The sequence below is a fragment of the Coenobita brevimanus genome, chromosome 40 (assembly GCF_032717465.1).
Source record: "Coenobita brevimanus isolate Jiangsu-jjx chromosome 40, ASM3271746v2, whole genome shotgun sequence".
Lineage (NCBI taxonomy): Eukaryota > Metazoa > Arthropoda > Malacostraca > Decapoda > Coenobitidae > Coenobita > Coenobita brevimanus.
Genome location: NC_136993.1, coordinates 7,478,782 through 7,497,501, shown reverse-complemented (window position 1 = coordinate 7,497,501; position 18,720 = coordinate 7,478,782). Strand labels below are relative to the sequence as shown.

The window sequence follows — 18,720 nt, the reverse complement described above, 5'->3', positions numbered from 1 at the left end:
CGACTGTTGTGGTGTGTTCTGGACATATCCAGTCCGGTCAAAAATAGTATAATCAGGAAACTTCTGGGAGATTCACGTCAAATATGATTTTATCTTAGATAAATCCAGTCCAAGTCAGCCGTATTTACATCAGTTGAGAATCATTTAAGCCAAATGAGATACTTAGCAATGAAGGTAGGTTTTTTTTTTTTTTTTTTTCAAGAATACACCCCCAGTATCCCTGCTTGTCGTACAAGGCGACTAAAAGGGTTGGCGGAGGGTTAGTGCCCCTCCCCGGAAAACAACTTACTAAAAAGATGAAACAAGAAGCCTCGGACAAGGACTGACCAAAAGATGACAACCAAGGACCGGACAAAGGACATGGTAATCGCAATATGGAATGTAAGAGGTGCAAATGACGAGGTGAAAGAGAAAGAGATTGTCCAGGTGCTTGAGGGTGCGAAAGTTGATGTATGTGGAATAACTGAAACTAAATGGAGAGGTGAGAATGTGAGAGAATGGGAGTATGGATGGGGTATATGTGCAGCAGTAGGTGAGAATGAGAGGGCAAAAGAAGGAGTGTGTATTGTTTTGAGTAAAACATGGAAGAAGAACATAAGAGAGTATGGATCAGTTGGGTCAAGGTTTTTGTGGGTAAGATTGAAAGTTGGAATACAAATGTGGGCGATTGTGTGCGTGTATGCGCCAGTGCAAGGTCGTGCAAGCAGAGTAAGAGAAGAGTTCTGGACAAATGTGGAAATGTGCATGGAAAAGTTTGGAAGGAATGAAAGAGTGTTAATGATCGGTGATATGAATGGTAAAGTAGGGAATGTGAAGGTGGATGGAACAGTTGGTGAGTAGGGTGTGCCTGCTGAGATAGATGAGAATGGCAGTGCGTTAGTGGACATATGTGCTGGAAGGGGGTTGGTGATAGCAAATAACCTCTTCAGGCATAGAATGATGCACAGGTATACATGGCGAGCTGAGATGGGTGGGTGGTAAAGTGAATGAAAGGAAGGCAGTGATTGATTATATGTGTGGATGAAAGGATGCGAAGATGTGTAATGGATGCAAGAGCTTATAAAGGTTGGGGGAGTGGACTCTCTGACCACTACTTGGTGGTGGCCAGAATCGAGATCCAAATAAGATGGAGAAATACAAGAAGGGAAGGACGGGAAGAAGGAGTATTTGCAAGGAGAGTGGAAAGGTTACAAGAGGATGAGAAAAAGGCAGAATATAAGAAAGAAGTGGAGGAACGATTGGGCAAATATGAATTGGAGAAGATGGGGGACATGGAAGGTGTGTGCAGGATATTCACAGAAGAAATATGTGCAGCATGTGATGTGGTGTGTGGGATGAAGAGAAGACGGAGGGGGGTGCAAGGAACAGCGTGATGGACTGAAGAGGTGAGACAGGCTGTGGCACAAAAGAAGAAAGCATACAATGAATAGATGAGAAATAGGGGCGTGGAAGAAGTTGAGAGGAGGAAGAGAGAGTGTTATGTAGAAAGAGAGAGGTGAAAAAATTAGTAAGAGAGAGTAAGAAGAGAGTGGATGAGGAATTTGAAAGTAATTTGAGTGTAAAGTGGAGGGACTGTAAGAAAATGTTCTGGAAAGAGGTGAAGAGCGCAAGACTGGGTAGAAGTAAAGTTAGCAGGGGAGTGAAAGATAAAAATGGTAGATTCCTTGTGGAGAAGGGAGAAAAAGTGAGCAGATGGAGAGAACACTTTAAGGAATTGTTGAACATAGAGGATGGAAGTAGTGCGAGTAAAAGTGGCTGGGGAATGACTGGGAGAAGGAAGGAGGTGAGAAGACAGGAAGAAATCAGTAAGATACAAGTTGTGAAAGCAATGAAGAAAGTTAAATTTGGGAAAGCCCCAGGAATTGATGGAGTGTGTGGTGAAATGCTGAAGCATGGGGGAGAGATAGCAGTCGAATGGATGTGGAAGATGTGCAGATTGGCCTGGGAGGAAGGTAGAGTCCCGGAGGATTGGAAGTCAGGTATAATCATTCCCTTGTGGAAAGGAAAATGGGAAAAAGAAGTGTGTGGTAATCATAGGGACATTTGTCTTCTTAGTGTAATAGGAAAAATGTATGGTAGGATACTTATTGACAGAATTAGGGAAACAACAGAGGAATTAGTTGGAGAAGAACAAGGAGGCTTTAGGAAGGGAAGAGGTTGTGTAGATCAGATATTCATTCTTAGATCTTTAGTGGAAAAGTCTCTATAGAAGACAAAGATGTATGTGGCTTTCATGGATTTTGAGAAAGCATATCACAGGGTGGATAGACAAGGATTGTGGAAAGTTTTAAGAATATGTGGAGTACATGGGAAGTTGTTGAATGCTGTGAAGAGTATGTATGATGGTGCTATGGCTGCAGTGGGTGTGGATGGTGAATTGAGTGAATTTTTCTCTTTGAAGGTTGGGTTGAAACAGGGATGTGTCATGTCTCCATGGCTGTTGAATCTGTACATGGATGGGGTAATAAAAAAGGTACAAGGTAGGGTAGTGGATGTTGGAGTGGCCCTGGTGAGAGAGGGTAGTGTTTGGAAACTCCCTGTACTGTTGTTTGCTGATGATACAGTGTTCTTGAGTGAAGACGAAGGGGAGCTGCAAGGCTTGGTGGATGAGTTTGGGAGAGTGTGTAAGAAACGGAATCTAAAGGTGAATGTAGGGAAGAGTAAAGTGATGGTCTTTGAGGAAGGTGCAGTCAGTGAATGTACAGCGAGGTTGGATGGTGAGGCATTGGCAAATGTGAGTACATTTAAGTACTTGGGTAGTGTGATGAGTAAGGATTACACAGGATTACACAGGAAAGCAAACAGCAACAGACCTTATGGTCCTTTCGAGGCTGCTTGTTAAAGAAAACTATGACTACAAGATCTAACTCTACATGCTGAAGGATAAGGATAGTAAAGCAAGAAGGCTCCCCCCACCACCAAACCCTCCAGGAAAAAGTGAGAAAAACCACCATGCAGCATGGAAAAACTGACATGGAAATTTTATAGGAAACACTGGAAAGGAAAAGTCACATTCTATAATACTTTATCTATAAGCTACCCAATAGAGTAACCTGAAAGAGAAAGTAAATAAATAAAATAATAGTTACGGCATGACATTATAAACCGGTACATTGAGTTAATGGGAAGTCTGTGGACGTAACGTGGAAGCTACACACTGCACAGTGTGGATGTTTAGGGGTGGTGCGGCAGCCTTGCCTGGCACTTTTAAGGTAGGCAGCAGTCAATCAGGGCCCTAGCTCCGGTTGCTCCACTGAGACAAGGAACTCTCCCATGTGGGACAAGTACACAAGTTTCATCCTGAAGCAGTGACCCCTGGTACATTAAAAAAATCCCGATGGTGGTCACTTGACTAACAGGGACCCTCAGTGATCCACAGCCCATCACAGGTCGAAAGTAAGAGTAGTGACCGTTAACTCAGGGTTATCTGTGTAGATCCTAATCTGTGCTTATACTGCTTTCTTTGCATTGGGGAGATTGAAAAGTATATAAGACGGGTGTCTTAGATAAAAGGGGACTGCACAGTGCACAGTGTGGATGTGCAATGCACAGAGTGGATATTTAGGGGTGGTGCGGCAACCTTCCTTGGCGCTTTTAAGGTAGGCAGCAGTCAATCAGGCAATAGCTCCGTTCACTCCACTGAGACAAGGAACTCTCCCATGTGGGACAGTACACAAGTTTCATCCTGAAGCAGTGACCCCTGGTACATTAAAAAAATCCCGATGGTGGTCACTTGACTAACAGGGACCCTCAGTGATCCACATCCCATCACAGGTCGAAAGTAAAAGTAGTGACCGTTAACTCAGGGTTATCTGTGCAGATCCTAATCTGTGCTTACTGTATATTACCTCATTTGCTTTGGGTAAATCGAAAAACGTATAATGACGTGACGTGACGCTATGTTAAGTTTACGGGGTGTCCTGTAGACATGAGGGGACTGCACAGTGTGGATGTTTAGGGGTGGTGCGGCAGCCTTGCCTGGCGCTTTTAAGGTAGGCAGCAGTCAATCAGGCCCTAGCTCCATTCACTCCACTGAGACAGGGAACTCTCCCTTATGGGACAAGTACACAAGTTTCATCCTGAAGCAGTGACCCCTGGTACATTAAAAAAATCCTGATGGTGGTCACTTGACTAACAGGGACCCTCAGTGATCTACAGCCCATCACAGGTCAAAAGTAAGAGTAGTGACCGTTAACTCAGGGTTATCTGTGCAGATCCTAATCTGTGCTTATATTGCTTTGTTTGCACTGAATAAATTGAAAATGTATAATATCGTGATGCAACACTATGTACGGGTACATTGTTTACGGGGTGTCTTGTAGACTAATGGGGCATGAACTTACATGTACCGTAGCTATAAAAGCAAGTTATTCGGACAGAAAAAGAGTCAGCTGAGGATTTTCGTGCAAATACTTGTCTAATTTGTTTTTGAATGTCTCAATTGAGATACTGTTCACGGTATCTGAGGGTAATCTGTTCCAGATATTTACAACTCTGTTAAAGAAGAAGTATTTTGCTTCGTGGGATTGGAATCGCTTTCCCATGATTTTGCAGCCATTACTTCTGGTTTGACTAGACCGGTCTATATCAAAATATTTATTCATGTCTAAGTTGCCATATCCCTTCATGATTTTGAAAACTTCAATAAGGTCCCCTCTTAACCTGCGCTTCGTTAGGCTAAATAATTTAAGTTCTTCAAGGCGTTCCTCATATGGTTTGTTTCTAAGTCGTGGTATCATTTTTGTGATTCTTCGCTGAATTTTCTCTAATTTTTCAATGTCCTTTCTGTAGTTCGGAGACCAGAATTGCACACAATACTCAAGATGGGGGTGCACTAGCAAGTTGTACAAGGCAAGTATGACTTTTTCCGATTTAAACTCGAAAGTTCTTCCAATAAAACCCACTAGCTTGTTTGCAATTTTAACCGCATTGGTACACTGCTTGCTTGGTTTTAGGTCATTTGATATTATCACACCAAGATCCTTTTCACTGTCTGTACTTGATAACTGAATATTGTTCATTTTGTAATTTGCATGGACATTGTTACTTCCAATATGAAGTACTTTACATTTTTCTGTGTTGAATTTGATTTGCCATTTTTCTGCCCAGCTTGCTAAAGTATTAAGGTCATTTTGTAACTGCTGCCACTGTAATTTTGAAGTGACTTTACTGGTTATTTTAGTATCATCTGCAAATTTGGATACTTTACAATTTAGACCCTCATCAATATCATTTATATAGATAATAAAAAATATCGGTCCAAGTACTGAGCCTTGGGGAACGCCGCTGATCACATTACGCCATTTGGATTCCTTTCCGTTTATCACAACTCGCTGTTTTCGGTCTGACAGCCAGTCTTGTAACCATTTTTGCGTCTTTCCTTTTATTCCATGTGCTTCTATTTTTCTCATGAGACGCTTGTGAGGGACAGTGTCAAATGCTTTCTGAAAGTCGAGGTAAATTATATCTACTGCTCTTGAGTCATCGTATGATTTGTAAACATCATGGAAGAAGTCCAGTAAGTTAGTTAAGCATGAACGACGATGTCTGAATCCATGCTGCGAGTCTTTAATCATATTATTTTCTTCTAGATAATTAACTATTTTATCTCTTATGATTTTTTCCATTAACTTGCACACTACTGATGTTAAGCTGATTGGTCTGTAATTTCCTGGGTGCGACTCATTTCCTTTTTTGAAAATTGGTGTTACATTTGCTAGTTTCCATTCGCGTGGAACTTTCCCAGTACTTAATGATTTATTGAATAAGACAGAGAGTGGCAGCAGTAACTCATGTTTTGCTTCTTTGAGAATTCTCGGTGATATTTTATCGGGGCCAGGGGTTTTGTTTATGTTCGTACTATTTATGGCTGAAAGGATATCGTTATTATGGATAGCACAGTTACTAAGGACTGTGCTATTTGCTTGGTTTGTTGGTAACAATAGGTTTCTGGTGGTGTTTTCTACTGTAAAAACAGACGCAAAGTAATCGTTAAGAATGTTTGCCATTTCGACCTCATTTTCAGTGTGTTTGCCATTGTTTGTTTCTAGAGGAACTATTGATGTAGTCATAACCTTTTTCTTTCTAATGTAACTGTAAAATTTTTTAGGATTTGATTTGCACGTATTAGCAATGTGGATCTCCAGTGCTCTTTTGCTTTGTTTAATAAGTCTTTTGTATATGCGGCGTAGATTATCGTACCGTAATTTATCATCATTATTTTGTGTAGCTTTATATTTATGGTATGCCTGTTTTTTGGCTATTAAGTTACTTTTTTATTTCACTGGATGGAGATTTGGAGGGCGAAGTGCTTGAAAGGGTACAGCAGGGAATAAAGGTTGCTGGTTCCTTGAGAGCAGTGATAAGAAACAGGGAAGTGAGCATGGAAGTGAAAAAGTTACTACGTGACAGTATTGTGATACCAACTCTAACTTATGGAAGTGAAGCTTGTGGACGTTGTTGGATGGACACAAGTCAAGAGTGAGAGCAGTGGAAATGAGTTATTTAAGAGGAGCCTGTGGAATCACATGGAGAGACAGGCTGACAAATGAGGATATAAAGACGCGTTGTGGTGTGGATGTGGATGTGATAGGAAGCGTTAGGAGGAATACACTGAGGTGGTATGGCCATGTGGAGAGGATGGAGGGTGAAAGGCTGACGAAGAGAGTGTATGTGAGTGAGGTGGAGAGGGGGAGGGGGAGGCCGAGGATGAGATGGAGGGATGGGGTGGAGAGGTATATGAGAGAGGGGGGTGTGAGTTGGGAGCAGGGCAGTGAAATGGCGGGAGACAGAGTGACGTGGAGGCGATTTGTTTGTGACCACCCCTAACGGGATTGTGGCATCTGGCAATAGATAGATAGATAGATAGAGATACTTAATAATCATATTAGATGATTACATCCACGATCTTACAGCAGGCAACTAGGTTCACGCCCAATATGGCAGGGGTTGCAAAAACACCAATATTGATCAACTGCATTGGATTCCGTTCCGTATTATTTGCCAATTTAGATCATGCTACAGGCAAAAAGGTAGAGTTTCATATATCACACTGAAATGTCAGAAAGTAAGGTATTCTCAGACTTTAAAATACACAAGACAATGAATACATACACTAGCTATAGCATACATCTGAAAGAGTATCGTCTTAATACCACCATATAGATATACTGTAATTATATAAACTTCGCATACATTCCATTACCTTTCATTTATTCCTCGGAGAATTGGGTTTGCTTTCTGGGACACGAGGACAGCATAGAATGGAAGAAAGCCTGCCAGCGACACATAGTACTCACAGCGAGCTGTCGAGAGAGATTATCACTTCACTTTCCATGTGTACAAGCAAAAATCCAGTAGAAATCATGTGTTATAAATATCATGCACATATTCATTTTATTACAAATCGTTAATGACCTCGATTAAGGGGTTATCATAGTTTGTACGTCTTCTCATACTTAGAAAAAAAAAAAAACTAACACGTTTCAAAAAGAAACGTAGTTAAAATATTTTCTGTTTATAAGCTTCTTTATATCTTTCATCTTTATTCCCATCATTATGAATGAGCACACACACACACACACACACACACACACACACACATATATATATATATATATATATATATATATATATATATATATATATATATATATATATATATGAGGTGCTACACAAATGCTCCAGCAGTTTGAACAGAAGGAGCCAACCGTTTGCAGTTTTGCCTTTTGCCACTAGGAGGAGTCAGCAGCACCCCTTGTGCGTCAGTGTGGCTCCGGCCGTGTCTGTGAGAGGACGTGATGTTGAGCTACGCTTGCTATTGTAACGCAGTGTGTAGGTGGTTTGGCAGTTTTGCAGTGGTAGACAAATGGTGCATCAAGGTCAAGTCGATGTTGATCATTTACTTCGATATCCAATTGCCTATTCACAAGGAACTCGTCCCACCCGGTCAATCTGTCAGCGGAAAATTTAACTGTGAAGTTTTGCAGCATCTGAGGGAGAACATCCGCCGCAAACCTCCAGAACAGTGGAAGAACAAGGACTGGGTCCTGCATCAAGACAACGCACCCGCCCACACATCAATTGTTGTCCTGCAGTTCCTGGCTTCCACATTCATGGTAGTCATTCCCGACCCTCCCCCTGTTCACTTGACCTTGTCCCATGCAACTTTTTCCTGTATCCCAAGATGATACTACGACTGAAAGGTCGTTAATTTGACTCGATTGAGGAGATCCAGACAGAATCGCAGGAGCCTTCCAGGGATGCATGGATTCGTGGAAAAAACACTGGGACCACTGTATACATGCCCAGGGGGACTACTTCGAAGGCGACAGTGAGAACTAGGAGGTAAGGTAACTTATTTTCCTACAGTATTCAGATTACTGGAACTTTTGGAAAGCATCTCGTGTATATATATATATATATATATATATATATATATATATATATATATATATATATATATATATATATATATATATATATAATGTGGAGGGATAATCAAATAGATAGACAGACAGCTCGGTAAAGAGATAATCGAAGCCCCATATGGACCCGCATTTATCTAGGACTTCTCTACTTATTTCTGCTTCATCACAGTCCATATAATTTAAATTTGTATCTCCACTGACTTGAAATGTTCTCTCCTTAATGTTGTTCTTTTTTCCATACACTTTACTTCGCAATCATAATCGTCATAATGAAAAATGGCCTCTGTCCGAGGCTTCCATTTAGCTGTACAACCAAAAATATGGTTTGTGTATCTGTGATAGGCCCATAAACAGGTTTCTCTAAAGATAACGAAATTGGCGTGATACTATTTAGAAAAAATGCTTCATTCTCTGAATGAAGTGTTTAGTGGAGGAAGTTTTAATGTCTATCACCCTGAGAAGTCTCTCCTAAACTGAATAAAACCTAGCTTCAGCTGCAAAATGATGAACAAGAGGTCCTTTACCTGAACGCTTGATAATGCTCCTTCATATAACATTATAATAAATACTGTTTTGTAAATGTTTACTTGAAACATGAAAATAACAAGGGGGGGGAGTGGAAATGGGGATTGAGAGAGAGAGAGAGAGAGAGAGAGAGAAGTATTTTATGGGTAGAGCAACCAGTAATTTTTACGTTTGATTTTTCCTTCTTTTGTTTTCATTGGCCAGCTCCATGCTGTACTTACTGTTAGTTGCACTGTCTTTCTAATATACTTTGTTTTGTTTTGTCGTAAAGACTTTGTAGTTACTTGTAGAGAAGTGTATTTTAGACTTGTGGTCGAGCGGCTTTTATATCTTGTAGTAGTTTCCCCACCAGATGTCATGTAGTGACGGGAGAGGTAAAGAATAGTATGGGACTATTTTTATTTGTCTTGGAAATATTAAACAGGTATAATAGTATAATTCCCGGGTAGCTACCTCCCTGTCTCGCTATCTCTCTCTCTTTCTGTTCTAAGGCTAATCTCCGTCTCGACCTCTCTCTAGGGTCGCTTGTCTCCTTCTGTCTAGCCTGTTCGGTGGCTAATCTCCGTCTGAGCTCTCTTTCCTAAATTCTGGTATAGCAGGGGTGGACTAGATCTTTGTTCACGAGAGGACTGCTGACAGCTAACTGCATCATCTCCTTACTGGCCGCTGTCGTCAGCTTTCCTCAGTGTTAAGAGTGTGTAAGCATGCTTAGCACTGCTCGATTCTCGCAGACACAACACCTTCTCATCATTTGACTTCCTGCTTCTATCTGTCTCTCTATCTATCTATTTATCTATCTATCTAGTATGATTTGCAATTATAATATGGAGACCTACCACATTGCTCAGCCGCGCAAAAATGGCGTACCATCGACATTTAATAGTTATAATATATTAATACATACTACATACACATTATAATGAACTTATAAGCTAATTAAGTGAAATACATAATATTGTAAAGTAACATAATTGCATGAATATTGTATACATATATTATTCATAATAAATAGTGATTATTCAGTAATATTACATTTAAACAAGTTGTATACATATTTGAATAAATGCAATGGTTGTTGTATAACACTTGTAAGACGTGCATGTACAACAGACGTACGCATATAATTGTGCAATGGTAATACTGCTAGGTTATACATTACATATTTGAGTTATCACTTTAGTAATGTCTAATATTTCACCTAACTTGTATGATGATACTGGTAATACAGAATTGTGCTATAATTGTATGACTTATAATATTGTACTAACATTGTGGTACTACATAATTGTGTTGGCCTTATAATTGTAGTTACATTTTGTTAATGCAACTATTACATATGTGTCTTGGCCTTATAATTGTAGTTAAAGTTACATAAAAGTTACATCTTGTTAATGCAACTGTTTTGTCGTTACATAATTGTTACATATCGTTTGTAGGTACATAATTGTAGTTAGTGTAACATAATGCAATCGTTTGTCGTTACATAATTGTTACATATCGTTTGTAGGTACATAATTGTAGTTAGTGTAACATAATGCAATCGTTTGTCGTTACATAATTGTTACATATCGTTTGTAGGTACATAATTGTAGTTAAAGTTACATAAAAGTTACATCTTGTTAATGCAACTGTCACATAAATTGGTACATATTGTTTGTAGTTACATAATTATAATATGGAGTAACATAATTGTAATAACTGCAGTCCTAACATATGCTGCGGTCGATGATAGTGATGATGTGTCATGCCACTTGTTTGTGGAGACACAATTTGCTTTTTTGTTTGTATTTTGTGGTATTTTGGCATATATAGTAACACTTACACTTATTTTCATTTGTTTGTTATGAGATCTTACTTTATTTCTCTTTTTTCTTTCTTACTTTTCTTTCTTTCTTTTTTGTATGTATTGATTTTCTATAGTTTGTTTTTCTTTGCTTGTGTACACTTTTTTCCATGTTGTTCATGGTTGCATAATTGCTGACTAATTTCCTTGGGATACTTTTTTTAAAGTTTAGTTTATATTGCACAGAGATTATAAAATGATATTATATAGTCCCATATTTTGTTATTTTATATAAAATATATATATATACACTATATACAGTATTAACTATACACACTGACTTGTTGTTCACCTGTACCTATCGTGAGTAATATGTGTGTCAGCACTGTGTGGAAATCATTGTCTTCACGATTGTGTTGAAGATGTTCACTCTTGCTAACGGCATTTGTGTTGGCCATTTTTTTTTTCTTCTCTAGGTTACCTTGTAACTTAATTTGTCTGTTTCCACTAGGTAGCTTTAATTAATAAATGTTTAATACAGTTCTTTTAATTGCTCACTGAGTAACTGTGATTGTATATTTTCTTTATTACTTTGTAGATATAATTAATGTATAGTTGTATGTATGAAACACGTATTTTACGTAGGTATAAATGGTAACACTCGTTGGTAGTAAATAAATGTTATAATAAATGAATGAATATATACAGTGTAGAATATTTATTGTTGGTGATTATTTAGTGATTGAGTTATGCAGATAACTGAAATAAGTATGTGTATTTAAGCTGTAACTATACAACACGTTTTATATGTTTGTGCAGAAGCTTATTGTCTATCACTGTGTATTGTATAAATGAAGTAACTATGTAACTCACTAATTTTTTACCGTGGTGTGAGTGGTGGTGCAGGTGGTGTGTTGACTGACGTGGCGTCTGTTCAGCAAGCACGCATGATGACCTCAACTTCCCACACTGGTAGCTGTGGTGAGTGAATGAGTAGCGATGAGTAACTTGAGTGAAGACGAGTGAGTAAGATGAGTTGTGAATATGGACTTGGTGTTTGCTTCGTCGTCCTGACCTCTTCACACCTGCGTAAACGTTGGGGGTTGGGTGGATGTAGCAGAGAGAGGAGGGTGAGGTCTGGTGGTTATGAGTTGTGAGTCGTCTCTCACTCTTCGTTTGTTTGTTTGTTTGTTTGTTTGTTTGTTTTCTTTCTTTCTTGATGTATTCTTGGTCCTTTTTTCTTGTGATTTACTCGTTGTGGGATGAAGAGTGCCGCTACTTGTAGGTGCGTGTAGAAGATTATACAGACGACGTAGAGTTGTTAATTGTAGTTGATTGTAGATGGCTGTAGTTGATTGTAAATGTCATAAAGACTTTGTAGAACTGAAGCTAATCTTGTAGTCTCGGTTGCTTTTGTAGAAATTTGCTTTTAATTCGGAGACGATGTCCGCAGATTTGCTGGTTTGTCGTTAAGCTACTTGCAAGGCGTCGGTGATCTCTTGACCTCTGCATCAGCGTAATGATCTGGGAGACGGAGGGGGATGGAGAGAAGCGTCAGGAGCCGGTTATGTTGTTGGTTGAGAGAGATATTCTTGTTTTCAATCTTGATATTTTGTAGGAATTTAATGTTGATTCGTAGACGAGGTTCGTATACGTTCGCTGCTACCAAATGTCATAAAGACTTTGTATCATAAAGCAGCGACTTTGTATTTGCTTGTAGAGGCGTATATTTTAGACTTGTGGTCGAGCGGCTTTTATATCTTGTAGTAGTTTTCCCACCAGATGTCATGTAGTGACGGGAGAGGTAAAGAATAGTATGGGACTATTTTTATTTGTCTTGGAAATATTAAACAGGTATAATAGTATAATTCCCGGGTAGCTACCTCCCTGTCTCGCTATCTCTCTCTCTTTCTGTTCTAAGGCTAATCTCCGTCTCGACCTCTCTCTAGGGTCGCTTGTCTCCTTCTGTCTAGCCTGTTCGGTGGCTAATCTCCGTCTGAGCTCTCTTTCCTAAATTCTGGTATAGCAGGGGTGGACTAGATCTTTGTTCACGAGAGGACTGCTGACAGCTAACTGCATCATCTCCTTACTGGCCGCTGTCGTCAGCTTTCCTCAGTGTTAAGAGTGTGTAAGCATGCTTAGCACTGCTCGATTCTCGCAGACACAACACCTTCTCATCATTTGACTTCCTGCTTCTATCTGTCTCTCTATCTATCTATTTATCTATCTATCTAGTATGATTTGCAATTATAATATGGAGACCTACCACAGTTTGATTGTGGCAGGCGCTTCTACCCTTCAGAATTAACCGATTCCGATCAAGCCGGGATACAGTGGCCACCCTATGTTGTGTCCGCAAGGTTTTAGTTGCTATGTAATTACTCATTGCCTAGCACTGGCCGAAAACCCTCTTTTTTCGTACTATTTACGTTTCGAGCCGTAGAAACATTACCAACTAGCGCAGAAAGCTCTGACTTCTTTAGGGGTAGTCTTGAAGTCATTCCCTATCGGAAGTGTGCCATCCATTTTCCTTTCTCTCCTCAAGTTTTCGCGTGGCAACCCTGCGAAGATTGGCCTCAGCATCCCACGCAACCGGTACCCATTTTCAACACTGCTCACCTAGTTCCCCAGCAGCTCGATGGAATTGTATGAAAGTTATGCTTGTAGACACCGACCAGTACTACAACCTTTCGCTGTACACCTATGTGCTGCATTGGCCAGGTCGGGGGTCAAAGGTCATCAAATGTGAGAATGGTGAAAATAGCTAAAATCACGACTATGCTCACGCGAAATGCTAAGACTCCGAAGATTATAATGCCTGGGCCATGATTCTTGGTTGGAATGTTGCACTGGAGTACCTCCACACTAAAATAATATTTAGTGTCGAAACTCACAGTCTGGCAGCGCCACCTAGAAGCTTTACCTCCGGTGGGCCATTCTGTGAATTTCAAGAGTCCTAGCTCCACAGTGGGTGAATTGGAAATGAATAAAATATTCATGTTTATAGACGTTAATGAGTATTACAAGTGTGATTCATACACACTTGACCTATATCCGCCACGTCAGGGGTCAAAGGTTTATCAATTGCAGAAAATATAAGAAGCGGCAAAATTACGACCTTGCTTGTCCGAAATGCTTAGGCTCAAAAGACTTAATAGCCTGGGCCATGATTCTAGGGTGGAATGTTGCACTGGTTTAGCTTACCTCCATATGGAAATGACTTTTAGTGTCGAAATTCACTTCCGGTCGCCGACAAAGCTTGATCCGCTTAGAGCTGACCAGCATCGCCTACCACCTTGTTATTATTTTTTTTAAATAATCATTTTATCTGCCTTAATCCAATGGCATATAAAGTTCTTCTCGATTGGTGTAACACATATACACACACACCACATTTTTACTTGTAGAAACAGATTAAAGCATCAGACAAAGACGATTCTTCATATGACTACTACAATTACGATATAAAGTGTATGGAAAAAAAGAATAATAACATAGAACATTTTAAATTCACCGATGACAAATTTGGATTATATGGCCTGTGATGAAGTTGAAAAGAGTAATGATGTCCTAGATAAATATAGATCCATATGGGGCTTCGATTACATGATGAAGAAGATGGAAATGCTTGAGTGATGCACCTTGCATGTTCAAATCTTTGAAAGCTAAAGCGAAGCACCATATAGAGCTTCGCTAGTGATGTATACTCACTGTGAAATTCTTTGTTATCGCCCGCCCTGAGAAAGCCAAGGCAATACAGTATGTGTGTGTGTGTGTGTGTGTGTGTGTGTGTGTGTGTGTGTGTGTGCTGCAAAAATATAGCGAAAATTTGTAGACGAATTTTAGCCAAACCTATAGGAAATGGCAACTATATTGATGTGCAGAAGCCTATTACTGTACATTTGGCAAGGATTTGATCAAATGCGACCGACTGACAGCCATCATAAATTTCTCTCTGACAAGGAGAGTATGTTTTCATCCTTGTTTGTTAACTTATTTATCTGTTGGCAGGATTACTCACTAAAAGAGGAATTTGGACCAAATTCGGCGGGTAGACGGCCCATGTACAGCCGTCCACACTGCCGCGAGGTACATCACAGAACGTTGGCAACGCTGGCAAAGACGGTAACCCGGAACCTCAAGTTTTCGAACTTCATTCGATGCAGTCACTGGTGGGAGGGAGAGATGGGAATGGGAGGCATAATCCACATATCGTACTAGTTACGAGTGATGTAAGAGAGTTGGGTGTCGTGGTGGTTCATGCTGCTGACGAATGAAAGGTATCTAACGTCGATCATACACATCGCCTCGGTAACATAGCAACCGCGCGCACCTGTGCTTCAATCGGGGGGAGGGTTTCGAAGCGTTTCACTTGCTTCTTTACTATGTCTCCCCAGCGTTGCCACCGCTCTGTGGTGTACCTCGCGGCAGTGTGGACGGCTGTACCTGGGAACAATCGATAAACTTTTGCGACCGATCCGAATCGTATTACAACTCCAAATCCCGAAACACTTTCTGCGAAACCTTAATCAATGAAACCCCTTTATGAAGTGTGGTTTGGATATCACATCGCCCTTGTCGGAGAGATGTGCAACACTGAGTGCCCCTCTAGTTTATAATATGGATTGTTTTTTTCTGAAATGCAGTTACTGAATTCCGCATTTAACGATTTGTCATCAGATTGGGTCTGTAGAAAGCTTGCACCTTAGTCAACAACATGTTTTGGTGGGTGATGAGCATGTGTCCCCAGAAAACTTTTGTTTCCTTATTGCCCGCCTTCAGCAAGGAGCAGCAATATAGTTTTTGTTATTGTGTGTGTGTAATTCACCGGGTAGGTCAGGAGCACTTGATGGTCGTGATCGTCAGCTTTTACCCTCCCGGAAGGGAGCTGAGAGCTCATATAGTCCGATCTAAGGGCAAGGCTGTGACCTTCACACACGCACACACCCGTCCCTTTGCTCGAGGGGGACAGTAACCATCCACTTTGTCAGTGAAACTTTTCGCAACCTGAGCGAGGCGCGAACTCCCGTCTACCAGATGGCAAGCGAGAACGTTACCATTGAGCCAGCGAGCGATGTGTGTGTGTGTGTGTGTGTGTGTGTGTGTGTGTGTGTGTGTGTGTGTGCGTGCGTGTGCGTGTATGTGTATGTGTATGTGTGTGTGTGTGTGTGTGTGTGTGTGTGTGTGTGTGTGTGTGTGTGTGTGTGTGTGTGTGTGCGTGCGTGCGTACGTGTGCGTGTATGTGTATGTGTGTGTGTGTGTGTGTGTGTGTGTGTGTGTGTGTGTGTGTGTGTGTGTGTGTGTGTGTGTTGTCAAAATATATTGAAAAGCATAGGGCGAATTTTCACCAAACATTTAGGTAATAGCAACTATGTGGATGTGCAGAAGTCTATTTCATTTGGTGAAAATTTGATCAAAGGCGACCAAATGCCAGCCGCCATATATTTTAAAATATGAATCGGCTTTTTGTGGAACATGGTGGCTGAATTCCATAGTGTTACGAATTTCCTTTATTTTTTAACACCGGCTGGCCTTTTGCGAAACGTCGTGACTGACTTCTGTAAAGCCTTGCGAATTTACTTCACATTTGGTTTGTCGGTTGCTTGTACCTTTGCCAACAACATTTTGGCAGACAATTAGCATTAAGCCCCCGAATGTTTTTTTTTTTTTTTTATATATATATAATTTGTAATATGGATTGGCATTTCGTTAAGTGCTGTGACTGAATTCCTTAGAGTTTTAAGAATTGTCTTCGTATTTGGTTTAAAGGTAGCTTGTACCATAACCAACAACATATTCTGGCGGGTGATTACCATTCGTCCCCCGAATACTTTTGTTTCATTTTTGAATAACTGACCGAGCTGTTCCTACAGATGCTCCGACATCTAAAAGTCAGTGGTATCAGGTCCTGAATGTATACGATTCATGTCTGTGCAGAAGAAAAGATTAAGTGAGCAAAAGGCAGTGTACCTCAATGATATTTCCCAAGAAAGTGAATAGACAATGCTAAACACTTCGGCAGTTTGACAGTTTGAATTTCAGAGTGTCTTGAGCAAATATTTAAGAAGGGAAAAATGTGGTTGCTTAGTGTGTATGTCCCGTATGGAAGGAAAGAATAAATTCAGAAAAAAGTGAAATATTAGAGTGTGCTGAGATAAAACTCAGCCAAGTGCAAAGAGTAGGCCAATAGGACATTTGTATGAAAGCTAAGTAGTGACGAAGTTATAGGGTTGCCATGGGCTTTCTGAGTTTAGTGTTGGGTGAAAATGGAAAAGCTTTGGAAGTCAAATGTCCTAGAAGGGAGGCTTAATACTACAGCCACCTCCAGGACAAAATGATTTACACGTCTTTTTATTGCGAGTGTGAAACAGACTGCAGAAGTGACAGATCACTTGAATATGAAGATTAGGGGACTGAAGCTAGGAGGGCCTCTTTGGGCTAGTAGATGAAATGATCTCTAGAAAAGTGGGCTATAATGTACAGGTAATTTAAGTCCTCCCATGCATGAGAGGTATACTCCACACTCAAATGAATTTGGCTCCATTGTCAAGTCAGGAAGTGAGTAGGGTTAAACAGTGCACGAAGTCGGTTCAGCACAGCTAACCTCTGAAAAGCATATTTTGCAAGAGAAGTAATGTGATTTTTTTTTCATATCAAGAGAAAACTGGACACATCGGTTGCTGAAAATGATCATGGAGTGGAATAGGTACTATAAAGCCATGGCGATATTCATGTGGAAGATCTGCCGGGTTGAGCGATGGAGGAATTAGGTTTTGAAGCATTAAGAACTGTTTTTTTTTTTTTTTTTCCAAAATCATAATTATATAATACAGCATTAAGTGGGCAGGTGCACAAATGTCTCATGTAAAGATTACTGTTATTACTGCAGTGATGAATGATATGAGAAGGGAATGCAAAACAGAATGGCCAAGTCAACAACATATGAGGAAATAGGGTTAGTTAGATGTAATGCTGAAATGGGTTATTGATGAGAGACTAGACAGGACCCTCAGACACAATACTGTTGAAAGCCCAATAAATTAGCAGAGGTCATCTACAACAGCATTAATGATTCTGAAGAGTGGAAGTAATAAGTGGAAGTTGGCTGTCCGCGGGTAATGCAGTTATTTCAAAGATAAAAACAGAGGGAATTTATGTGTGCGGGTGAACGACGTAATACAACTTATATGTGACAGCAGTGTAATGATTATGGAAGAGGCAGAACGAGAAAGTGCGAGTGAATAGTACAGATATGGAGAATGTGCGTGTGTTGAGGGAGCATAGAAGATCAACGTGCAGCAAGGAAGATACACGTCAAGGACATTGGGACCACTAGGGCAAAGTATGCATGTAACCATGAGAAAAAATGATATATTTATTACTGGGAATGGCAAACGCAATGAGGTGATTGCCAGAGGATGATCACCTCAGTAACCCAGATTTTTTAGCATGTTACAGATGATTCATCAACTGTCTTTGAATGCAAGCATCATCAATAACCACATTTAATTAACGTAGGAGCTACCCGAGGCAAATTGCTTACCAACGCACAAAGGATGGGTGAACGCCTGAGTCGAGTTGTACCAGCTGCCTGCAGCGCGATGCCAACCCTGGCACCATCTGGCCAGCAGCTTTATAGCTCGCAGTTCTAATAACTCAGCCACCGCAAGTGGAAAAGAAATAACGAATGACATGTTCAGCACTACCGTCGCGTAGTGATACGTTGCCTATGCCTTAGAGGCATCAGTTAAGCTACTGAAATATGATACCTTAAAAGTTCCAGTAGGGCTCACGCTGTTACCAGTGTTGTTGTGTACTATCCCACCATATTTTTTTTTCCAAACACTGTTTAACCTATACCATTTTTTTTTGTCGATGAAACATTGGTTAAAGCTTTGAAAACCTTAGGATTCGATACTGCGCGGTTGCTGGTCATATCTAGATCATTTGGTTTTGATAACTCTGCCTTGTTGCTGTTTTCAA

At 40.3% G+C, this 18,720-nt stretch overlaps 1 pseudogene; it reads right to left on the bottom strand.

Annotated features, from left to right (window-relative positions):
* The window catches only part of LOC145397272 (putative glutamate receptor), a 76,623-nt pseudogene that overhangs the window by 10,394 nt on the left and 47,509 nt on the right, over positions 1-18,720 (bottom strand).